The sequence below is a fragment of the Canis lupus genome, chromosome 2, assembly GCF_003254725.2.
Source record: "Canis lupus dingo isolate Sandy chromosome 2, ASM325472v2, whole genome shotgun sequence".
NCBI classification, from domain to species: Eukaryota; Metazoa; Chordata; class Mammalia; order Carnivora; family Canidae; genus Canis; species Canis lupus.
The window spans coordinates 44,173,556-44,200,132 of record NC_064244.1 but is presented as its reverse complement, the minus strand read 5'-3'; the positions used below and the strand labels follow the sequence as shown (position 1 = coordinate 44,200,132).

The 26,577-nt window shown below is 37.5% G+C and overlaps 1 protein-coding gene across 2 annotated transcripts in view; it reads right to left on the bottom strand.

Annotated features, from left to right (window-relative positions):
• The window catches only part of RAB3C (RAB3C, member RAS oncogene family), a 272,838-nt gene that overhangs the window by 152,816 nt on the left and 93,445 nt on the right, over positions 1–26,577 (bottom strand). The window lies entirely within an intron of this gene.

The following is a 26,577-nucleotide window of genomic DNA, read 5'->3' as shown; positions in this document are numbered from 1 at the left end:
GTGATTAATTATTCCAAAAACAGTCATAATAGGGAATCTAGATTATACTTGCAAAGTATAACTATATATGTTTTTCATCTTGTTTTCCCTCATGATTTTCATATGGCAGCTCTGCAATATTATGAAAAATTCTTTTTTGGTAAAGATCTAGCTCAAAATACCTTCTACATATGTTCATTCCTGTTAAGCAGCAGATAACCATAGATAATACAATAAAAAGAAAGATTATACATATCAAAGTCTGTAACTTTTTGTATAGTTTAAAACCAGAGGGGTTCATTAGTCCCATCATTATGTATTTATAATCTATCTAAGTACAAACCACTGTGGGAGAAAAGAAGAATTTCATGAAAAGGTCCCTGCTTTTATTTTTTTTTATTTTTTATTTTTTTTAAAGATTTTATTTATTTATTCATGAGAATGCACAGGGAGGAGAGAGAGGGGCAGAGACAGGCAGAGGGAGAAGCAGGCTTCATGCAGGGAGCCTGATGTGGGACTCGATCCAGGGTCTCCAGGATCACACCCTGGGCTGCAGGCGGCGCTAAACTGCTGAGCCACCGGGGCTGCCCGGTCCCTGCTTTTAAAAGCACGCAGTTTAATCTCAGTTCATTCAACTGTAAAGGACTAAAAATACCTGCTTTGTGTGAATGTTTGAGTTAACAGACCTGGACTTCCTGCTCTCCTATTACATTGCTGGGGGAGCATGGACAAGCCATAGGACTTCTGTAACTAAGCCTCTCTAAAGTCTAGCATGTTTGTTGGGAGTACATGAAACAGTGTATGTGAAGTGCCTCACACAGAGCCTGGCACACAAACAGCGGTCGATAAATGCCAAGTATTAACTGCTGTTCCTAAAGGTTGGGGAGGCAAGGCTAGCATAAGATGGGAGAGAGGAGCTTACAAATACAGGGGTTCAGGACCTGCAGAAGAGATTGCACACAATAGTGAGATCTGGGAATATGCAGACACATCACTGAAGTCACCTATGTCATGTATGCTGTTCAGTGTAGCTCAAGAAATTATTCCTCAATTCAACTGACTCTTGCCCATTTGTCTTCACAGGATCTGGGTTATGGCTTATAATACCATGCTCCTTGGTTTTCCCCTTCACCATTTATCCTGAAGACCAGGCTCTGATTTCTCTTTCCTAGTACTTCAGGTGCTGAGCACTTTGGACAAAAATGTTATCTTCTTCCTGACTTTAGTCTGGATCCTCGTTCTCCTCTTATTCCCAGAGATGCCTCCTTTGCACACAGAGTACATCCCAGCTTCCTCTAAGACTGAATAGCTCTTAGAGGGGAAGCTAATGTGTTGGATGATACAAGAATAGCTTCTTTGTTGTCAAAATGAAACTAACATCTCCTGGGTCTCACCCTTGGGATGGGCTCATGCTGGATATGCTATTCCTCAACCACAGGTATTCTGCTTGGATGCTTACACTCCACCATAGACTAACCCATAAGAAACTTGAGATTGCTTACAATTTTCTCCTAATCTGTGTGGTATGGTTTACTCACCCCCTGCAATTTCAAAGGAGGGTGTTCGAAGAAGGCTGAGGAAATCAATAAATGATTCCAGAAGAACAAAGGGGCATGAAGCAGAAGTTGAAAATTAGCCAAGGGTGTTACTTTTCATGAAACCAGCAACAAGGACCAGGGGTGGGACTGGCCTGACTAGAAGATACTTATGTGGTGATATCAGGAGAATAAATTTCTAAAGATAGGATGGAACCAAATTATGGTACCCCAAATAGCAAAAATAGAGCAAAATCTGTGGGAAAGAGAAAACAAAAAGGAAGGTATAGATTTTACCACATGAAAATTTGACAATTCCCTGAATATAAAAAAAGGTATAAATAAAATTTAAATGATAAATAAAGTGAGAAATATATTTGCCTTGTAGCAGAGAGACCAAAGGTTACTCCCCTTAATATATTAAGTAGTGCTAGAAATCATTAAGAAAAATGTTAAATAATCTAATTTACAATTGTTGATATAGAGGCACATGAATAACTAATTAATCTGTAAGAAGAGTTGAATACCAAGCATAATAATGCTGCAGAGTTGCATGTCTACATAAGAGAAGTTTCCTGGACATTATATGAATGTTTTATTATACTTTGATTAGTATTTTATAAAAATGCAGATGTTTGAGATAAATGTGAATACCATAAACTGCATAAAATTGGGAAAAATAGTTAAATTTATTAGGCAGAAAGAAGCCAATCTTGAGCTCATGTGGATATTCTTAATTCATCGGATTTAATTCAATGAACAGCATATCCAATTGTGAAATAAGGAAAAACTTTAGAGAACCAAATTTCCAAGGACTATATTTACAAAGCATTAAATAATCACAGACTATGTAATATATTTTCAGCTGTTTGGGGAACAAAACATCTTATAACTAGGCATTTTATTCTCAAACATCTCCTTTGGTGGTGGGTGCCTATTTTTCAGAATGTGTTATATATAAAATTATCATTTTTTTTCTTATTGTGAAGTAACTTTAAATGGCTGTCTAGTCAATGATACTGTAATAGTGTTGTATGATGACAGATGGTAGCTCCAGTTGCAGTGAACTCAGCATCAGGCATAGACTTGTTCACTATGTTGTGCACCTAAAGCTAACACTGTATGTCAACTATACTCAAATAAGAGAGATTTTTAAGGTCATAAGAAGTAGGTAACAATTTTATTTATTGTTTTTTTTCTTTTTAAAGATTTTATTTATTTATTCATGATAGTCAGAGAGAGAGAGAGAGAGAGAGAGGGAGAGAGGGAGAGAGGCAGAGACACAGGCAGAGGGAGAAACAGGCTCCATGCAGGGAGCCCGACGTGGGATTCGATCCCAGGTCTCCAAGATCGCGCCCTGGGCCGAAGGCAGGTGCCAAACCGCTGCGCCACCCAGGGATCCCCATAGGTGACAATTTTAAAAAGATAAAAATCTAGAGAAAAAAAGCTTTTTAGCATTGATTGAATAGTCTTCCCACAGGTTGGGGACCCCATTCCTGCTGCCTTCTCTATGTAACAGACAGCTTTCCCCTGATTTTTCACTAGGAGAAAATAGCCAGTACACCCAAGGCACTGCTGAAAGGTGACCCAGACCCTTCCTGTCAGGCATGTCTTCCACATAGACACTGAATAATAGTGTGTTGGAAAAACTATGACATCTCTTTCTTCTTGACCTCTTCTGGCGATGGCTTCCCTTTTCATAAGATGTTAATTTTATTTTGACAGTAAAGAAACTAGTTTTAGCATGATAAAACATACATTTCAGTCTTTGAGTGTATTTAATCTTTGAGAGAGCAGAAATCAAGGCCCCATTATATTATGATTGATATGTTACAGGAAACCACACGGTTGGATAGCCACTATCAAAATTTGAAAGTAGATAGAAGGAGACAAAAAACAGCTTTCATGAAAAAAAAAAAAAAAAAAAAAAGGAAGCTTTCAGAAAGCATTTAAGTCACAGCAAGGATCAGGACCTTCCTCACCATTCTGATTTGAACCCAGAAACACAATCTAACTGGAGGTAGTTGTCACCTAAAAGCTCTCAGGGAGAATAAGAAATTGCACCACATAGAGGTAGTGTTTTAGGGAATACAGAGGGTAGTTTTCCTTCCCATTGCAAAGACAATAAAAAAGAGTAAAACTAAGCTAATAAATCAGGCACCAAGTTGGCTCTTCATTGGTTTTGAGTCCTGAAAACAATTTCAGAATCACAAACTCATTAGCATATTCTCTCCCATGGTATCAGGAAGAAAAAGAAGTCAGAAAAACACTTCATTACATTTGACATTTACTAATGATGATAGAAGGTTGTATCTGAAAGAAAGGAACATTTTATAATGTCAAGTGCCACTAATGTAATTAAATGTGAGCAGTCTCAGAAGGTAACTGGCTAAAATGGGACCTCTTCTCAATTTGCTCAGAAAAATGGCTCCAAACCTTGGTTTTGCACTGTTCCTCTGCTCGATTAATTCTGATAACTGGGGATACCTGCTGATTTCCTATAAATGTAGGCTTCCTATAATTGAAAAACACAACTGGAAATCTCTTACAAAGAGATTGAACATGAAGAGAACATGAAGGTTAAAAATATGATTAAAAGTGAAAACTTTCTTCCATGAAAGTTAGCTGTCATTATCTTCTCTTCTAAAAAAAATAAAATCATTTTGGGTGGTTTAAATATTTGGATTTCTCATTCATGTTTGTTTTGTTTTGTTCTTAGAGAGAGCTCCCGTGCAAGTGAGTGGAGGCATGGAACAGGGAAGGGGGACAAGTGGGGAAGGAGAGAAAGAATCCTGAAGCAGACTCCCAGCTGAGTGTGGAGCCCAACGTGGGACTCAATCTCATGACCCTGAGATTATGACCTTAGCCAAAATCAAGAGTCAGGTGCTTAACCAACTGAACCACCTAGACACCCAATTTCTCATCCATGTTTTTAAGAGGGATTTTTGACTTTAATGATGGGTTTGATTAGCAATACTTGAGTATACGTTAAGAAAGAACTGTAAAATGTAAAATATTAGAGCTTGATAAGTAGAAGTGATTCAGTTTGAATTTTGGAATTTTTGTCTTTGCTTTTTTTTGCCTTCATTTTTTTTTTCTGATGAAATATTCTATATATTTTTAACTGTATGTACTGCATTCCCAAACTCTTCTGAAGTTATGCAGAGATAATGTGCAGTTTTAAGACAGAGGGAATAGCCTTGGTTTGTAAGGTCTGAATTACATTATAATTTGATTTTTGTTTATAATGCTCTCTGTATTGGGGTAAAGGGAAAATGAAAGTAAACATTAGGAAAAGAATATAACTCAAATAGTATCACCACAATCAAAATACATTTACTGAATGTCGAGAGAGAGAAAAATAGATCGAAGGATAGATTATCCTAGTATATTATAAAATAGATAATTTTATATGTGAAGAAACTAAACCAAACACATTGATGTTAACTCATCAACAAAAGTAATTTAATTAAAGTAAGGGAAATAATACGTGATATCCCAAAAAGATTGTCAACAGAAATGCAATATGAAGATCCTGCAACATAAGACATAAAACACACATTATTGAATTTCCAACACACGTTATTGACTGTCCAAATAGACACAAAGATATGAAATGGAATAAACACTCAGTCATTAAGCATCCAAAGAAGTAGTAGTCTCTTGTGCTTTGCTACCTATTACTTGTAGGAATTATTTTGAATCATCAAATGAAGATTAAACTCTCCTTAATATAGTTTAATATTACTGCTGATTGATCGATTCATTGGTTCATTTGTTCATTCACTCAATAAACATTTGGTGAATACCTACTACCAGGTAGGGATTGCAATCAGTTTATTTATTTTTTTATTTTTTTATTTTTTGCAATCAGTTTAGATTGAATTTATAATCTATCTGTTGGAGATATGTTTCTGTATATCTTAAAGCTCTACACATTAAAAGCATTTCATTAGTCAGAATATCATATTCCCTACATGACAAAAAAAATCAGTAAAATCATGAAAATATCATTTCTAAAGAACAAGACAGCCTAGCAATTTAAAATTATAATTGAGGCCACCTGCTCAGCAGTGAGGTTTTCTGGTTCATGGCCACTGAGTGGTCTACATTGTATTCCCTCTGAAAAATATGTTTAAACTCTAACCCCAGAACTTGTGAATGTGACCTTATTTGGAAATAGGGTCTCTGTAGGCATAATCAAGTTAATATGGGTTCATGCTGGGTTAGGGTAGGCCATAACTAGTACCCTCTGAAGAAGAGGAAACAGAGACACAGATCACACAGAAATGGTCACATGGAAGCAAAGGCAGAGATTGGAGAGATACATCAATGAGCCAAGGAAGCCAAGCATTGCTGGCAACGACTAGAAGTTAGGAGAGAGGGATGAAATGAATTCTCTGCTAGAACCTGAGAGGGAACATGGGCCTGCCAATGCCTTTATTTAGGACTTTTAGTCTCCAGAACTGTGAGACAATAAATTTCTGTTGTTTTAAGTCACTCAATTTGTGGTACTTTATTACTCAGCACTAAGAAGCTAACAGTCACTGACCCCAGTTTGGAATCTTTGTGATCAGGACAGAAGCAATATAAATTAAAAAAAAAAAAAAAAAAAAAAAGAAGCAATATAAATTTCACAGGTACCCACACACCTGTTTACTACTCTACAGCAGAGAAAATATCAAAAGTTAAAGATAGCCTTATGGACAAGGCTAACATAGTTTCACTGTGTGAATTCAGGAAGGATGTTATGCTAAAGTGCATTACTATATTCCATTTACATAATATTAATTCTGTTTAAGAAAAGGTGAGTTGATATACGCTTGGGATTTTAAAAGGTAGATCTTTATATATTTACGTGCGCGTACATACAAGGTAATTAGAAGGAAAGAACAATGTCACTTGAAATGACAACAATTATATATATTGCTTTATGTTGGTATTTCACCCCTAAATGATTGACATGCTATTGGAGAAAGATCCATAGTCATGACATACACTGAGACATGACCCTCCAAAATGGTGATAATTACACATCATTTCTCTTATATGATGGTACTTTCCCTCAAGTTGTATTTATTTTTTCATTTTCATTAGTAGGCAAGCATAAAACAGCATTGCATATAGTCTTATAAATATAGTAAGCCAAACAAGAAGCTTAAATATTTTATGCTTTCTTGTGGCATATTTATTTTTGGAATGAAGTAAGAACTTTTTTCCTAACAGCAGTTCATCTTCTATTAAAATAAAATTTACAAACCACTTTTCTCTACTGATCTTGTATAAACAGGCCTTTTGAATTCATTTACACACATTTACACAAGCATCTGTAAGTCAAGGCCACATAAGAGAGTACTAAGAAACTGGTCTCTAAATAGTTCTTCGATCAATTTAGATGTCCTTCTTACCAAGTGTCCTTTATCTATCCTTCTTACACCAGTTTATTGATCAGATTTTCTTGTTATGATGTTTAGCTTTGAAATACTCAAACCTTCATTTTATAATGGCACCCACTTCTAAGTAAAACATGATAAAATAAACCCGAGGCAGAGGATAAAACTTGACCTATTATTTCTTGGCAGTGTTACCATGGCAATTCATCTTCCCTGAAGAGAGGGACAGTCACATACAGCTTTTTTTATAGGTGGCCTTTGACTCCACTGTCAGTGAGACCCTAACATATTAACCAATTATATGTTTCTGTTCATGAAAGTTGAGACACTTTTCAGTAAACACTAAATGCTCTGGCAAACTTGCTTCAAGACCTAAATAAAACTCACAATCAAAGCCACGTAAAGGGCATCTTTACTCATTTTATTTAAGAGCTTGTTTTCTAAGAATGATTAACACAAAGGGAGAGAAAGATGCCATTTTTACTTTCTTTTTAATTAATCTCTTTGACATACTTCTTCCCACTGGGATTTTGATTATGCTCAATTTTGTCAAAACCTGGGGCATAAATACTTAAATGAAGGCAAGCTCAGAGCTTTTAGCCAAGGGTGGTGATTGTTTTTCTTCACTGAACACAATTCAACATGTTTACAATGATCAAAGGATAACAGGCTTTCGAGTGGGAATCTTATTGTTGGCCTAAAATTGTCAACTAAGACTCAAAACTAGACCCATTACAAAGGGATGGAGCTTTCACTCACATTAACCACATGCCAGTTAGATTGGGTTGGGCGAGTGCCCTCATGGGCAGTGGTAGTGTCGACCTGCACTTGCACAGGGGTGTCTAAGACCTGGAGAGAGATGGCAGGGTGGACGGGGCAGGGGCAGAAGAGAGTCTGATGTCTCACTGGTTTGCATGGCTAGGTTCCATGAGTTTCCCATGGACAGATAAACACCACAGCAGGTAGCTGCACTTGAGACATCTCACCATTAATTCACTTTGTGAGAGTTTGGGAGTCTCCTGGATGAGGTATGGGAGTCCAGTAGTATCCTAAGGGGGAAAGGAGGGAGTTGAAGGAATGTTAAAAGGGAAGGAACCTGAGTAAAACTTGCACGTCATGGCACTGTGAAGCTCTGCAGGGCTCCCTGAACATCCTACAAAAGGGAACCAGCATTCAGCTGTATGTCACACGGAAGGTGTGGACGACAGGATAGGCTTAGCTGGAGAAGTCAAGAGAGAACCATAATTCACGTCCAATTAGGTGGAGTCATCTGCTCTCTCCCTACCTCCCAGCTCTCCTTCCATCTCTGACGCGGGAAGAGCAAGAACCAGAAAATGGAGGGACATAAAGGGTGAAAAACTGGATCGAACCCCTCTTCCTATTGTACCACCAGCCCCTTAGAATACAGCCAGATTTATAATAAGGGAAGAATATGAGTATTAAATTGGATATGACAAGTGCATTTTAAGCTAAGCTCGAGGCTCAACAATATTGAGCATTTTTTTGAATAGGCTTTATTTTTTAAGATATTAATCATTTCTTTTTAGAGAGAGAGAGAGAGTGCACACTGGGGGAGAAGCAGAGGAGACCAATGGATAAGCAGACTCCTCACTGAGCGTAGGGCTCAGTCTCATGACCCTGAGATCATGATCTGAATTGAAATCAAGAGTCCCATGCTCAACTGACTGAGGCACCCAGATGACCCAGGATTTATTTTTGTTAAAGTAGTTTTAGGTTCATAGTACAATTGAATGGAAAATTTAGAGATTTCGCATATAGAGATTTTCCTTCTACATAGTCTCATTCATAATCTTCCCCATTACCAACATCCCCCACCAGAGTAGTTACATTTGTTGCAACTGATGAACCTACACTGATGCACATTATCACTCAAAGCCCACAGTTTGCATTAGGGTGCACTCTTGGTGGTGTATATTCTATGGGTTTGGGCAAACATAGTGACGTGTTTCCCCTATGATGGTATAATGAAGAGTAGTTTCACTGCCCTAAAAGCCGCTGTGCTCTGCTTGAGGTGTTTTGTTTTGTTTTAAATAAGAAACAAATGACTGTAAATGAGACTTGTTCAAGTTGTGCGTTGAGGGTGGACATCGAACATTGGGCAGAATATGACTGAAACAGGACTGATATAGAAATAATACTAATGCATGATATTTAACACTGATGGAGTTAGGCTTTTCACCAGTCTAACCACCAGTGAAATTTAACAATGACAATGTGAAGACCGTAAACTTGAGCAGGACTTCCCACACTTCACAGTGAATTCACATCTATCATTTCATTTAATTATTCTGAGGTAGTAGACCATTCTACAGATGACAAAACTGAGTAATAAAAAGGTTAGGCACCAATTCTGAGTTATAACAGTGGGAAATAACAGGAGTCATATTAAAGCCAAGCTTTTTGCATATAAAGCCTAGTCCTCCCTCCAAATATTAGGTTGGATATTGAATAATCTAGATTTTTCAGTCTGGTTCAATGTTTGATGTTATCATTTGGCTATTTTACACCTGCTCCACATATGTGTTTTTTGATTTTTGTCAGCTTCACTTTTCAAACTCCACTCATTCTTCAACCAAGGGTGGCTGTGCCTGGTCTCAACACTCAAATAAAACTGTTCATGCAAAAGAAATCAATGACATCCTGACTGCCACATGTAGTGGTTTAATTTTTGGTTCTGATCCCAGTTGTCCTATCTGAAACAATTATTACAGATGACAAGCCCTTAACTCTTTAAACCTACTCTTCCAGGGCATGGTTCTCTAGTATAGGGTGTAAAGGGGCACCTGGGTGGCTCAGTGGTAGAGCATCTGCCTTTGGCTCAGGTTGTGATCCCGGGGTCCTGGGATCGAGTCCCGGGTCAGGCTCCCTGCAGGGAGTCTGCTTCTCCCTTTGCCTATGTCTCTGCCTCTTTCTGTGTCTCTCATGAATAAATAAATAAAATCTTTTAAAAAATTTAGGGTGTAAAAAGTCAAGATATTATTAAATGTGGAACAGTGGACAATACTGTTATGTAGAGTGGGAAGCAGTGGCTGATAAATTATTCTAAGCATCTGAGATTGGAGAAATAAAGATATTATATTTTTATTTTAAATATAAATTGTGGAATTTTAACAATTACCTTATTTATAACAGATGTAATTTTCAAAGTAATAAAGGAAAGGATGAAATTGGAAACAATAAAAACACTCAACAAATTCAAGACAAAGCAGTAAATGAATAGAAAGAATCATAGGACGGCCAAGCCAAAATCACAAAATAAGATATAAATACAGCAATAATCAGGGTAAACGTTTATGGGCCATTTTTTCCAGTAAAAAGGTTCTGATGCACTAGATCAAAAATCCTATAAGAAGAAAATAAAAAGGTATTTAAAAACCTTCTATGACTTCAGAGCTGAAACAGACCTAGAAAATTTAGTTTCTTGTTTACAAATGTGGAAATGAAAGCCCAGAGAAGCCAGTGAGATAATCAAGTTCATGCAGCTAAAAAGTGCCAGATTTTCGACCAGAACCCAGATTCCCTTACTTCCAATATGATGCTCTGTTAAATTGTATACCCTTCTTCTTTTCAATAAAAATATATTTAATCTTTATAGACTAAGTTCTGTATGCACCTTCTTTCCTTCCTGAAAATACTAGGCCTGCATCCCAGACTGATGACATTTTCTCCTAGAGGGTAGAGAAAACTGTGATTAGTAATAAGAATAAAAACACAGTAATTTAAAAAGTACCCTAGGTGATTTTCTTCCTATTGCCTTGACCTAGGCTTATGGAAAAACAATTTCTTGTCGAATTATACTTCTTTAAAAATATGGAAGGGAAGTAATGAAGGCTGAGAGGGAATAGTGGGAGATTTTGTTTTGGTAAAATTTGTGAGTTTTGATGTTGTCATTAAAAGATGAAAAATGCTGGTGACACATGAGAGAATTACATTGACTTCAGTGTTTTGTACAAGTTCAATTTGAGATATCAGTGTGACAATGGTGGGAACACGGCTCTCGGACACAAGAATGTGGTCAAAGTCTCCTAAGAGAGCGGCTATTTATAGGATGCCTTTGAAAGGATGAAGAGAGGATGGAGATCAGAAGCCCCTGCAATGCCTTCAAGAGGAGGGCAGCAAAGGCGAGCTTGCAAAGGCAAACTGAAAAAGAAAACTCAAAGATTTCCAATTTTCTTTTGAAAACTTAAAGAGGATGGTTATAAATTCTGTCTGCATTGCTGTGCAGCCGCAGAGGGCTGGTGCACCTGTCCTTTCAGTCTTGTGTTTTCAGGTTCAAAGGAACTTCAAGAAGAAATAAAAATATCCTATCGCATGGCTATTCCTTTATTCTTCTCCACTCTCCTCACCAAGAAGAACAAAACGAATTCGTAACTTAGCCCAATCAATTTAGTGCCTAAGTAAAACTGACACTTGGGCTCAAAATTTATATAAGGAAAAAGTCAGGTTGTTTTAACTAATCAATATTCTGTCCAGGCCAACTTCTTGTTAAAAACTAACCAGACAGTGAAAATCTATATTCCTAATATTGTGCTGGGTACTGAGGGAAAAAAAAAAAAAAAAAAAAAAAGACAGAAAAAGCATCCATGAGATGCAATCTCTAAGGGAAAGAATTTCTATTTCCCATAAACTGGCAAAAATGAAGCTCACAAAGCCGTCTGAGAACCTGGCTGTGCTTGAAGAGTTTAGTGTGTGATGTGTGCAGCAGATGCTGGAGGAATCAAAGACTGAAGTGAGCTGGAAAAAGCTCCAGGAAAAGCTACGGCAGGTTCCCTAGTGATGAGTAGGTTTTGAGAGGCTGAGAGGAGGTGGTGAGCAGATACAGCCACAGTCAGGATGCTGGGAAACACATGGAAATGCAGGAGGGCATGAAGAGACTGACACCAATGCTATCCTTCGGGATTTTGACTTGCACTCCTCCCCTGCAGGCACTAAAACACATTTATCTTTAAATACAGCAGAAGGTTTGTTTGTTCTGCATCTGAAAATTCACCAGGTGCTACAAAAGGAGAGATTTCCCTACTTCCCCTTTCAATTATAGTATCTGGAAGGAGAAAAAAAAAATAAAACAGGTAACAGGTTCTAGTTTCTTCTAGAGCAGGATGCACAATCCAAAATGGAAGAGAGGAAAATGTAACCTGTGACCAGGTACCAGCTGGGTCAGGGAGTTAAACCCCTCTGCATTTTTACTTTCTAGCTAAAATAATGTGACCTACACTCTCAAGATTGTGGTGAGGATTAAATAAATGAACATATCTAAGGGCTTCTTGCACATACTAGGTACTCAGTAAATGGGACCTCTTTTTTCCTTGTCTCTCAGAAGCAGCAATGCGTGGAGGAGACAGCAAGGGCTTTGGTGTTAGAACACCTGGGGGTCCTACTTTGGTTCTGAGATACATACCGTGTGTCTTTAGAAATATCACTTAACCTCTCTGAGCATCAGCTTCATGATCTCCAAAATGAAATCAATACCTAATACTGAGTTGAAATGAAAGCTGCAAATGAGAAAAGTACTACGTGAGCTATAAAATGCCATTGCCAGCATCGTTATTGATTGCATTAAGGATAGTAAAGAATTGAAGCTAGCATGTCAAATCCCAAGAGAAGGTGCCTGTTAAGATGCAAATGGGCTGCTTAGTAGAGTATTATTCCTTACTTATCCCACCCTCAGGGAAGGAGCGGAAATAAAGATGTGTGTCCTTCAGAATCACCCAGAATCTACATGCCCTCTTTTCCTCTCTCCATGCCCCTATCCATAAAAAGGGACCCGATTTCAAAGATAAAACACACAATAAATCTCTATCATGACTATTACTTGATTATGCTTATTCATTTCTTTTCTTTCTTTTTTTTTTTTTTGCTTATTCATTTCTTGAGGGTCCTCTACACATTCTTATTTTTATAATTGTTTTGCCTTGCCCATCACTGAGACAAAAGGCCTCGTGAATCACAACAGCGTTTCGAGGTGAAAGCACTGGGTCCCACATCTCAAACCATTGCTCACTGTAGTTGATGATAACCATTTAACAATAAGTATTACATCTGATGAATGAAGTCTCTAAAAGACACAAGAGACAAAGGGAAATGAAAATGTAGAATCCAGATGCTACAGAAACAGAAGTCGCTGGGGCATCTCATTCCAGCCTCCATATAGGCAGAGACCAAGCTCGCAGCAGGCAGCTGGCTGTGTAAGGGACACAGGGGAAGGAGAGGAGAAAATAATTGTCCTCGGAGGAGAGCACCACAAAGCCAGGGAAAGCATGTTTACTGTGGAAAGGCTTCTTGACCAGAAACAGCATTGCTACTAATAATGGCATACATCTCTATTTTAGAAGTGAATCTAATATATTTCTTTGTCTCATGAATAACCTTCACCTTAACTAATTTTTTAGAATATGAGACGATATTCCACCCAAGTGGAATCTCTAAACATCAAAGGCAGCTCTGAATTGCTGACTGTTGTTTCACAAGTTGTCGAGTCAGGGGAAACATGAATCCCATTGCCTGGCATCTGGGAAGCAGGGACATTCAAACCCCCCCCTCAGACAGCATGGGTCGACTTCAAACATGACCCCATGTGATGGGCATCAGGATTCTGTATAAGATTACATGGCATTAAATTTTATCAGGCACAAAATATCTGGAATAAAATCAAGCAAGGGTAATTGCAAATACAGCTTCAAGATCAGATCACGAAGTAGATGACAAACCCAGACTGCCTGCCTACACTTTCTGGTTACGTGGAAACCGTCAAAAGATGGCTTCGATTGTTATTTAAGCAATTTTCTCTTTTCTGTTCAGTTGTGATCAGACACTGATGTAGAGCTGAGTCTGACGTCGGCTCCATAATTGGAGGAATGGAAATAGGAGACAGAGGTCAGAGGCCAGCTACAAAGATGATTATAGGGTTAATGAGAGATGTGCCTGTGGAAAAAAAATTCAAGGAGGCTTTATTAAGTCTCAGGAGTCTGAAGAGTGACTTCCTACAAATATGAAGATATAAAAGTCTTTCTGAGAGAGCATGGGAAGTGGCTCTTTCTTTCTTTCTTTCTTTCTTTCTTTCTTTCTTTCTTTCTTTCTTTCTTTTTTTTAAATAAATCTTCATTCAAGACAGGAATGGACTTACTGGGCTGGGGAGGTTGGAGGGGGTGCTGGGGCTGGACATTGGCTGCAAGGACCAGGGGAGCTAGGAAGGCAGACGCCCCATGCTGAGGACTGGCTGCCAGTAGCAGACTCTCCTCTGGGGAGGGGAGGGAGACCCATGGGCACCCAGGGCCCTCTTACCATTGTTATTGTGCCCACTGATTTTGAAAGGTATAAGATCCAACCACAGAACCATAAGTGAACAAAATCTGAGAGAGGCCAAACTCATACTAAAACTTGATATAACCTAAATATACAAAAACATCTACCGAATTTATTCAAGCTGAATTCTATTTAGGAGTTAATTCCTCTACTAAGTCAGAAAAAGCAAATTTCCAGAAGTCATTACAAATCAACCAACCACATTATGTCTCCAGATCAAATGAAAAAGAACCTGTATCGAACTGCAGCTCCATCACTTACTAGAAGAGTGGTACGCTAACCAACACCTTTTCAATTTAAGAAGAAAGGTTAGCTAAGACTAAGAAACCCAATATGGATGGGGAAATAAAACCTGTGCGTAGAGCAACATTTAGTTTTTATTTTTCCTAGTAAAAAGTTACCCAAATCACTGCATTACAAATAGACTAAATAGATCTATAAATCATTTGCCAAACAATCTGGCAGCCCATAAAAGCATTTTTTCCCACATTTAAATTTCACTGACAACACGGCTGCTGGCATGAGAAGCCTGAAAGGGCATTAGCATTCTGACTATAATTCAAATTTTTACTTTCAACACAAAAAGTTCTTTTGGGGCTTGTGTGCCAGACAAATGTATTTTTCTTACCATGTCAACAGACTCTACTGCTTGAATAGCTTGATAGCAGAGTCAGAGAGCAGATGCACTGGCATCTACTGATCCCTCTCCTACAGGAAAGACAGAAAGCTGTCCAGCTGGGCACCACCCAGCCTGGAGTATGCCAGGCCTGATGATCACGCTGCGCTAATAAGGTCAGGGTCTGATCCCTGTGTGTTCTTTGTTCTGCCTGACTAGATGCACAAGCTGGCCACTTATTTCACAAATGTGAGGGAAAGGTGGATGAGCAAGGGGGTGAGGCTGGATTTGCACAGACCCATCATCCTTCCCAGGAAGAAGAATGAATGATTCTTTATACACAAAGACTACTCAAACTGCTGAGGATCATGACCACTTGGGTCAGGGTTTCTTCCCTTTGGAAGCCAAGAGCAATAAATTCTGATGTAGCCCAGACTGGCCTGAGGGCACAAATGGCTGGGGAAGTTTTAGGAGACCTATTCTTTCCAACTGGCTTATTTATAAATTATAGTTGGCAATTGAACATAGTGCCACACCCTCAGAAGCTCTCCTTTGGTAGATTTGATGGTAGACTCTGGGAATTGGCACTCTCTCCAAGGACCCTTGGTCATTCTGATCCTCGTAGTTCAACAAATATTGGACAACTGTGAAGGGCAGGGACTCTGGGGTCAGGTGACTGGTGTTCACACTCAGGCTCCATCATTCTCTAGCTGAGTGATCTTAGGAAAAGAAATCCTACACCTCAGTTTCCCCAACTGTAAAATAGGGATCATGACTGATGACCTCCAAGGTTGTTATGAAGATTAAATGAATGAACACAAGGCAATTGCTTAGCACAGGCCCTCAGACATTGGAAGCCAGCAATACATGTTAGTTATTATAACTTCCAGCGGCTCTTTTGTTCTTTTTTTAAAGTTTCTTTCTTACATGTAATATTTTATATGACAGTATTTTTCATGTTTATGGTCTGGATTTTTTAAGTTGCCATAGAAAGTCATATATATATATACATATATATATTATTTTCATGGTGTTCTGGATCTAATTCTCGTATGCCATTTTTTTTCAAAGATGTGACTACAAACCATTGTCAATTTACTCTTATTTATTTATTTTTATTTTTTAATACCCATGAACACAACGTTTAATTTTCCAGTCACTCCTGAATTCCATGAAAAATTACATCTACTATTTTCCAAGGTACTAACAACCAGTATTTATGGAGTGCATTCTTTAGTTAGGTAGCCACGTCTTTTCCACTAATTCTTTTTTTTTTTTAAATTGGAGTTCAATTTGCCAACATTTAGCCTAACACCCAGTGCTCATCCCACCAAGTGCCCCCCTCAGTGCCCATCACCCAGTCAACCTAACCCCCCCACCCACCTCCCTTTCTACTACCCCTTGTTCATTTCCCAGAGTTAGGTGTCTCTCATGTTTTGTCACCCTCACTGATATTTTCACTCATTTTCTCTCCTTTCCCTTTATTCCCTTTCACTAATTTTTATATTCCCCAAATGAATGAAACCATATAATGTTTGTCCTTCTCCAATTGACTTGTTTCACTCAGCATAATACCCTCCTCCAGTTCCATCCACGTCGAAGCAAATGGTGGGTATTTGTCGTTTCTAATGGCTGAGGAATATTCCATTGTATACATAGACCACATCTTCTTTATCCATTCATCTTTCGATGGACACTGAGGCTCCTTCCACAGTTTGGCTATTGTGGACATTGCTGCTATGAACATCGGGGTGCAGGTGTCCCGGCATTTCACTGCATCTGTATCTTTGGGTAAATCCCAGCAGGGCAATTGCTGGGTCGTAAGGCAGATCTATTTCTAACTCTTTGAGGAACCTCCACACAATTTTCCAGAGTGGCTGCCAAGAGGTAAAGATGTCTTACAAGTTATCATTCCTCAGTAAAATAGGATTTTTTTTCTATCAAATGGAAACGAGATTATTGCTATGGTCTTGCAGTTTGCTTGAAATTGACAGGCGAAAATCTTTGAGCTTTAAAATTCCTTTATGCCAGAAGACCTACTTCAATATGAAGTTTCCAAGGCAATTAAAAAATAGAGACAAGTAAATAAAAATTGAAAATTTCCATGGATGGAAAAGCAAACAAATGACTAGAATGTTCCTTGGGTCTTTATCCAAGCTGGTTTTTGCAAAGGGATGAAGCCCTTTGCCTCAATGTTAAAAAAAAAAAAAAAAGATTGGAACTGTTTAGATTTTGATCAAAACAGAGAAACTTATTAACAAAGATCAGTTGCCTCATGAATTGGTGATTACTTCATTACTAGACATGTTTGAACATAAGCTGTGTGCACAATGTCAAGGATAATTAGAAAAGTTATCCATTCTGTAACAGGTTAGACTATACAACTACAGATTCCAAGAGGAAAGTTGTAGATGGTGCCTAAACTGTAAAAACTGAGCACTGGAAGGTTATCATTTTTGATAACTACCAAGCAACAGAGGAGTTACTAAACATCTGTGAAAAGACCAGGAGCTCAAGGTTTAGATGTTTTATTTTCTTAGCCCTCGGTGGAAATTCCAAAGGAGGGATGTCTTAAAACCAACAGTCTGTAAATAGGTATACCTCATTATATTACAAATCTACCTTTTCTATTAAGTGTTTTTAGATTACTGATTTTATGCTTTTCCTGTCATTCAAGTCTCAATGATTCCATAAGGGAGATTAGTGATCTATCTCTCAATAAAGACACAAATTGGGATGGATGCCCAAAGCAACAGTTAAAAAATATACTTTTCCAGAGAGTGCTCAAACTCTCTCCCCCTAAGACTACCATCCCACAGTGTATAGCTGGAACTGACTGATCTTAATTTAGTAAGAGGGTAAAGCTTACCATCCAAGGTGGACACATAACCAAAAACTGTTTCTATATTGATATCTCCTTTACACTTATTACTAGATCACCTGGTATTTATTGGACTAAATTATGTTAATTTGTATTCTTAAAAAATTGTCCCATGTATCTCCCAAACCACCAGAGAAACATTATGAGTCATAAAGTCATAATTTTATATGGGAGACACCAAAGACATAATGCTCAGTATATCCTATATTGAAATGAACAGCAAAGCTGCTATGAGCAATGTGAAAGCAAGAGGAACTGGATGGGCCAACATTGAATCAAATGCAGACTCTTCTTCCCATCATAGGAAGATGGACATTTCAGGCACAAGCACATTAATGTGTAAAATTTAATTTGCTCGATTTCTAGAAACAAGTTAAATTAGGTTAGGAACCAAAGAGACCCTCTCCAAAGCAAGAGGCAGAGAGGGAGGGGTGGAGAGAAGGAGCAAGAGGGAGAGCAAGTGGGGAAGGGGGACAAAAGTGCTTGCAAACAAATCATTTTATTCAAGGAGTCCTTCCAGCAGTAAGTTTGGGCATCATCTAGTTCTGCTCCATGAACCCAGCTCCAAGAGACTTAGGGCCCCTCCAAAGGAAGACTTCTCTTTAGCTTTCTTGATATTCACTGAAACACAAATTTATTTTATTTTGGATTCTGAATTCAAGTACCTCTTACCTCCTTTCCTAATAAATAAAATATCCATGTGACACAATGTCAAGCTCAGATCATATTTTTTTAAGAGTTCATAAAAGAAAAGAGTGGTGATCTTTGGCAGATTTCCAGTGATCCCACCTAACAGTGATACTGCAAAACTTCTAACCATAAGACAGAATGATCTAGCTCACATTTGGACCAAATACTTCTCTCCAATTGCTGCTGTAATGAAATTCACTTCTGAGAAGTTGTTTTCCTCCTAATGGTGGAAAGTTACAAAATAAGAACTCAAAAAATACTCTGTGTGATGTATAGTTATTCCTTTAGCCAGTTGTTTATCTAAAAATACTTTGAAAGCAGGGATTCCCTGAATATCATTTACCTAACATATAACCTAATGTTTTTTTAAAAAAATATTTTATTTATTTATTTATTCATAAGAGACACACAGAGAGAGAGGCAGAGACACAGGCAGAGGAAGAAGCAGGCTCCTCGCAGGGAGCCTGACATGGGACTTGATCCCGGGACTCCAGGATTACGCCCTGAGCTGAAGGTGGCGCTAAACCACTAAGTCACCCAGGGTGCCCTAACCTAATGTTATAAATAAACAGATGGGTAGGAAAATGTTGCAAAAGAGTAAGGAAAAAAAGTAGAGGATCATAGTGATTATCAAAAATAATAAATTATGATATTTTAATGAAATTGGTTCTCAATATAATGTTTCACCATCACTCACTGTGAATGAAGCAAAACGCATACCATCAACTACTTGCTTGAAGTTCTCTCTGACTTGGTAACGTGGGTTTCTTATGGTGTTAATTAATGATGAGCACACCACTGGCCAACAAATCAGTGTTTTTAGTGTGGGGCAAGAGGATCACCTCCTAATTCCAACTGGACCTAAATGTTCAGCTAGGGAATGAATGAATGTCACAGCATTGAAAAAGAGCTAACACTTCTTTAGACTTCTGGAAATATGGCAACCAAAATCATCCAGATAAAGTAAAAGTCATTTTATCTACTTATCACATCTCCTTTTTCAGGACTGCAGCTCTGGAATGGAACAGAGCTTCAGTACCAGATATATTCAGCACAGTTCCTTTGCACAACATTTTGTTTTGTTTCATTTTTGTGTTTTATCTAGTCTCTTAAGCAAGGTTAATGTCTATAATAAGTATGTTGTCTATAACTCTATGCACTACATCTCCAGGACTTACTTATCCACTGGTTGCAACTCTGAACTCTTAAACATCTCTCCTATTTTCCCACCTTCCAGTGTCATTTTAACTTCTGTTCTTACAAATTCAGCTCATTCAGATTCCACACAGAAGTGATACCACACAGTATTTGTACAGCATTGTTTTTGCATATCCTTACTACAAGATCATCAGCGCTTCCAGGAATTCTGTGTTTGAGATTATATTCAGCTATTTAGATTACTTTTCACCTCACTAAATGAGTAGAAATTTTTTCCCCTTTTCTGGAAATAGAGATATCTGTGCAGTTTATTCTTTTAGGTGCTTTTAATAGGGAGCTCTCGCTGCTTCCTCTTATCTGAGCAGACCAGCAGGCAAACTTAAGAATTATGAACCATAAATTATATGCAAACCCAAGCAGTATGCGGTTAACAAAGATTTCATGGCTCTGCAGTTTTCATAATTACATTAAAACCAGGCATGTTTCTCTTTAAACACCAAAATGTGTTTTTGTAAAGAAATTGGTTTCAGGATTTGTCATTAGAAAGTAAATAAGCAAGGATTAAAATGGCATTTACTGTGATGAAACAGTGGCTTTAAGTAAGTAATCCAGCAGCTAGAGTAAAGCCCACTCCCTCCTGGAAGATAGAAAAGGGCTTTGCACTTGGGAGTCAGAGGTTCTTTCTGGGAAACAGGCTCAGTTCTTCCACAAACTTGCCCTGAGACTTTGAGAAGGTCACTTCATCTTTTGAGTTTCCTTATTTGTAGAGTGGCATGATCGAATTACATGATTTTTAAGGTCACTTTCAATTCTAAAGACTCCTAAGTTTAAGTCATTTTAAAGGAATTTATTTCTAGGAGAATTTACATTAATACGCAGTGTAGGGCCTCGGCAAAGCTGTTTAGTACACTGATTTTTTTTTTTTAAGTGTTATAAATTTCAGGGCAGTGATTCTCAAACTTTATAATGCATCAACACTTAGGGATCCCTAGGTGGTGCAGCGGTTTAGCGCCTGCCTTTGGCCCAGGGCGTGATCCTGGAGACAGGGGATCGAATCCCACGTCGGCTCCCAGTGTATGGAGCTTGCTTCTCCCTCTGCCTGTGTCTCTGCCTCTCTCTCTCTCTCTCTGTGTGACTATCATAAATAAAAAAAAAAATTAATTATAATGCATCAACACTTAAAGTGGAAATTCCTGGGGTCCATCATTAAAGACTGATTCAATAGGACAGGGCTGGGCATAGGAACCTGTATTTTTTATAAATCCTCCAGGAAATTCTGATGTAGGTGCTCTGTGGTCTTGGCTTTGAGACTGAATTAGTAGTTTTAAAGAAGTAAAGGCAATTTATTCAAATCCTGGCTTAATCCCTGGAAAAACTACCACAATAGGATGTTAAGACATAGTCATTTCAAACAAAAGCTTATATTGCTTTGAAATATAATTATGAAAGAATACATTTAGTATTATTCATCAGGAAACTTCAAATGTGGCTGCCACATATAATTTTTGACTTATTCTTTTCGTCTTTCACTAAAAGTTCTTTACATTTCTCCTCCTCCTGGACGTCATCTTTAATTACAATATACCCTAAGGATTTGTAAACCCAACATACAGGTTGTCCTGGATATTTCTGTCAAAAATGTCTGCTTCTAACCTATACCCACCGTCCAGGTCTATCTTAGGTCTATTCTCAGCATGGAATTTCATACAAAATTCCATGGTATGATCCTAGTTTGCTTTGTGAAAGTGTACAGACTTGGATATAAAAAAAAGATTAATTGAAAATGTATAAACATTAGTAGTTTTCACTGGAGGGTTTTAAAAATGGATTTTATTTTCTGTTTATTCTTCTTTATTTTCAAATTTTCTACAAAGGCTATTGTATCTTTTATCATTTAGGAGGAAAAGAAAGAAAAAGAGGAAAGGAGGGAAGGTAGGAGGGAGAGATGAAGAAGAGGGGGAACAGGATGTGGTGTGTGTGCTTGTGCATGAAGGAGAGAAGTAGTGAGACAGAAAGGGAGGGAGAGGGAGAGAGACACCACGTGGAAAGTGCTATGATAGAGACGTGGTGGGAGTCTGGGACACAGTGGTGTAGAGTGGTGAGACGTGTGGCCGCCTAACTGCTTTGAAGGAAGTTGAGGAAGGCTTCCTAAAAAAGAGGTAATGCTTTGAGCTGTGTCCGTCAGCAGACAATGCTATGTAAGCTTTGCAAGAAGAGGTGTAGCCTAAAGTGCACTGAGGCATGGGAGGAAACAGCCTGTCTCGGATGTACAAGGAGTGTGCATGGATAGCCTGTGTAGCAGCGACCTTCAAACTGTGGCTTGCAACCCACCAGTGGGCCAGAAAGTCAGTGAAGTGGGTCAAGGACACCATTTTAAAAATGAATAGGCTATCGTCTTGTTTTACTATGATTAAGAGTCTTACGGTTTGCCTCCTCTCTGATTTCTGACTCTCTTATTTTTTCTTCTCTTCCCTTATGATCTCTACCTCTGAAACCAATAACACATTATATGTTAGTTAACCGAAGTTAAATAAAATTTAAAAATGTAAAAAACAATTAATTGGCATGAAGTATCACTGTACATCACACGTAATAAAAGTCATTTTATAGAGATTTTAGCCTGTGTCTCTGGGTGTGTGTGCAAGTTGGACTGTGATGTAAAATATATTTCTTATTGTAGTTGTGGTCAGAAAAGTTTAGAAGCTGCTGCTGAGGCCTGGGAAATCACGAGTGCCCCATTCGGGACAGTATACTCCACAGCACATCACTGTTCTCTTATAAAGTTTTTCTTATGATCAATTTATACATCTATACATAGATACATATTTATACATAATGTTTATATACATATGATTATACATAATATTATATAAATATAATGTATAAATAATAATAACATATATACAATAAATATACATGGAGACAATCCTATCTGTTCCGATTGGCTAGGAAATCAACTCAATACAGTGACACATTTTATGATCAGGTCGAGGGAACTTACACTTGCTGGCCTGGCAAAGTATGAAGCACTCTGGTTCATTACATGTAATTACATATATTATCTTACTTGATCTTAGACTAACGTTAGAGGAGATATGCCATAAATATCATTCCTGTTTTGCAGATAAACAAGTTGGTGGTCAGAGAGTTGGAGGGAACAATCTCAAGTTTACCCAAGAGATCTTCAAGTGAATTCTGTTTCTGAAGTCCTCTGAATAAGTTACATTCCAGTCACGGAATTAATGTTTTACACACACACACATTTTTTGCTTCTTGCCCTCTACATCATGGAACATAAAAGTGCGAGGAATCAACAGGTTTCGAATTTTAATATTTCCTGGAAGTTTCAGAAGATTGAAAGACATGAAACACACATAAAGACAATGCCTTGGTCTTCTAAAGTACTTCCTTTAATTTTTAAAATACATTCATAAAAAAATACATTCAAAACCACTCCCATGTACCATATTGACTCTAGGGGTAGAAAAAAAAAGATGAATAGATGTGGCCCTTCTTTCAAGGAGGTTATGGTCTACTTGGGAAGATGAGGTGTTGATCTCACTCAGGGAAGCCTCCAAATGCCTGTGGTTTCTCATCAAAGAGCTCTGCTCTGTGCATCGTCCACAATTGACACACCATCAAGTAGACATTTACTGAGCTCTCTGTGTTTGAGTCACTGGGTTGGGCACTGAGGTCACAGGGGTGTATCTGATAATGTCCTGTACTCCAGGGCTTGGAATCTAACAGAGGAATGCCTAAGCACTCTGCAGTAAACTACTGGGAGTAGCTCTGTAGAGTAGTATTCTCTAGCATTCACCTCAATTTCTTAGCCCTACTGTTTAACTGAATTAAGAACTATTTAAATATAATCAGGCCTTTTATAACTCTGGATAGAAAAAGAAAAATGTGATGGTTTGTAGTAAGCAGGACACATTCTCCCCTATCTCTCACAGTTTGAAACCAAAAACTGTTCACTCCCAATTTATATCAAAATTTTAATGCCTAGTCCAGGTAGTTTGCATGGTTTTTAAGAAGTTATATTTTGAGTTTAAAGAGTTTTAGGTGTTTTAAAGAATCACAACCATTGTCTGAGTATTTTATTTTCTGGAAAGTAATTGAAAAAGAAGTAGAAATGGAAAAACAATGCTAGAAAAGGTGACCCAAGGAGAATCTCACCAAACACATGGTGACAATAAGGGGATTGTCTACAGGGCTTTGTTTAGGCTTACTTATATTTGAATGGAATACCACTTCAATGTGTACTACAATAAAAATAATACATGTAGGTCAAAACCAGGAACAAATGTAACATGTCCTGTCATATTTCCCCACTTCCATTTAACATACCTTGGTGGTAGTTGGCTAAACTTCATGCTTAACATCAAAATGAAATCTGTTATTAGCAAAAGCTATCATGACTTGAGCTTACTATGTATTTATAAATATGAGATTGGCCTCGTCTTTTTTCCCTGTTGCACAATATTTTCTTACTAGCAAGTGCATATTCACATTTCTGGAAGATGGTAAATCGATTTATTGTTTTTGATAAATGCATTATCTAAACATTTAAAAACACTGAATATTGTACTACCTAAACTTTGAGTTTATAATACACTGCAATAAAAAGGGAAATGTCTATATTTGGGATTGCATTTAAATTATATATATAATCTTATCCTCTCATTACTGTATTATACGTACTTTTGGGTTTTTAAGTATCCAGCCACTTGGAACTATTTTCACTCCAGCTGTAACACATGAATCTATTAAATGGATATTCTGCAGCAGGCCTACTTGCCCTTGGGTGTTCTGACCTTGAAGAAAAAGCACCACTTTATTGCTTTAGCTGAAGTCTAGACTGATTCTCCCAGTCCAAAATATGCTTAGATCCATCAATCTTCAGAACACAATCACATTTTGTGAAGAGAAGAGAAGAATGATTCATTTATGATTAAAGAACAAGAAGACCAGTTCTACACACTAATCAAATCACAGTATAAATTGGATTTAACTGATATATTCTTTCAGTGACATCATATGTGAGCAGAAGACAGATAAAATATAGTCCAAAACCACATTATGACATATAAATATACATATATACATACATATATACATACATATGCATTGGAATATATATATATATATATATTCATATATAGTGTTTAATCAGTGTGTTTAAAGACTATAAAAGTGGTTTGGTTAGTTTCCTTTCTCTATGTCACTGCTGAGCTTGTGTAGAGACTATAGAGGAACATCTCTTCCTCTCTTCCTTGCTTCTTTTCTTGACTTTTCATTTCCTGTGGACTCTACCAATACTCATCAAACAGACACCTCATCTATATATCTTCAATACTTTCTGGCTGCTAAAGCTTTTCTCTATTTGGAGGAAGAAACCTCAGTCTATTTATGAAAAAAAGAATGTAGAACCAACGCTACTACACACTTAAGAGTGGACGATCTAAAACTTAAAGCCCTCCAGTACCTTCCCACTAATCCAAACTCTTTAGCATGAGCTATAAGAACCTATATGATCTCCTTTGTAGCTACCCCTTCTATCTTCTCTTCTTTCCCTCTCTCCTTCATTCCTGCCATGTTGACCATCTTCCCCTCCTCTAACAACCCCTATCACAGCCTCTACTTGAGCTTCAGTAACCTTATAAAAACCCACTCAAAGTCAACATAGGAGGAAGGAGTACAGTAAGGAAGGGAAGGAAATGGTTGTGGTTATGTGACCACCCAGCTTCTGGGTTAGGGTGGGGTGAGGCTAAATTGAACTATAGGAATTGAAATGTGATTAAAACTGTGAAAAGTAAAAGTAGGTTTGTAAATATTATAGCCCAATGTATGGTTCTATTGGCTTTGAACACTATAAAAGTCACAAATACTTTACTAAAATAAAACATGAAAATCTATCACTAACTCACCCAGGTAATTTATGCCCCAAACAATTCTCCAATTATTATGATCACTTATCAAAGTCTCACTTGTCCATTCCTTATTATCACAGCAATAAGGAATTTACCACCTCACTCTTTTTCCTGTGTTTCCACAGCAGTTTGTTCATAATATTAATGAAGTGAGTTGTGTAGGTTTATTATTGCTCACTCAGTAGATTCACAATATTTCTTCCAAAGTGTCCCTAGATATGGCAAAGTAAGTAAGTAAGTAGTCTTCTAGCTGGCAAAGAACTATATCTACTTTCCTGAGGCAAGTTATGCTATGGCCAGATAACTAATTTTAAAATTTGGTAACTATATGTAAATTTTTTCAATTAAGCATAATTATTATTTCAGAATAATAAAATAAACTATTCAGATGGTAGAACAGCTAAAAACAGAATCCACAGAACATGCCAGAAAATATTACAGTAAGCTACCAACATTCAATAATGGTTGAGAAATAGTGTGGTACTTTCCTGCCTGAGGGACAAAGATTGGTAACCGGTGTAATGTTTTCAGTTACCTACTCTGAGGACTGGTTTGATTCATTATTTGAATCATGCCTAACGACTGAAATGGCTCACATATTAGCTGCGGCAGGAAAAATATGTTATTTTCAATGATTCCTCTGGTTTTATTCCACCTTTCATATTGCCAAGGAATTTTATTTCTCCATCTAGATCAAGCTTGGATTTTCCAAGCTCATACCTCCATGATGCCATCAAAAGTTTTTCAGTTGGTTCATAACCCATAACCACTCCATACACTATTAGTTCCCTCTTTGCTCTAATACTCTTAAATACTACTACTACTGCCACCACTATTAATATTATTATTAATACTACTACTACTATTACTACTAAAGTCTATTACCTGTCAAACTAATTATCAGTCTTTACCTTAAACTTATAAAATATAAAAATACCATGCCTTATAACCAGAGATTCTTGTTTTAAAATCACATACAAAATGACATTCAACAATACTTACTCCAGAAACTAAGCATACACCTGTACAAAGCATCTTTTCTCTTTCTTTCTTCTCTAACCAATCTACAGAT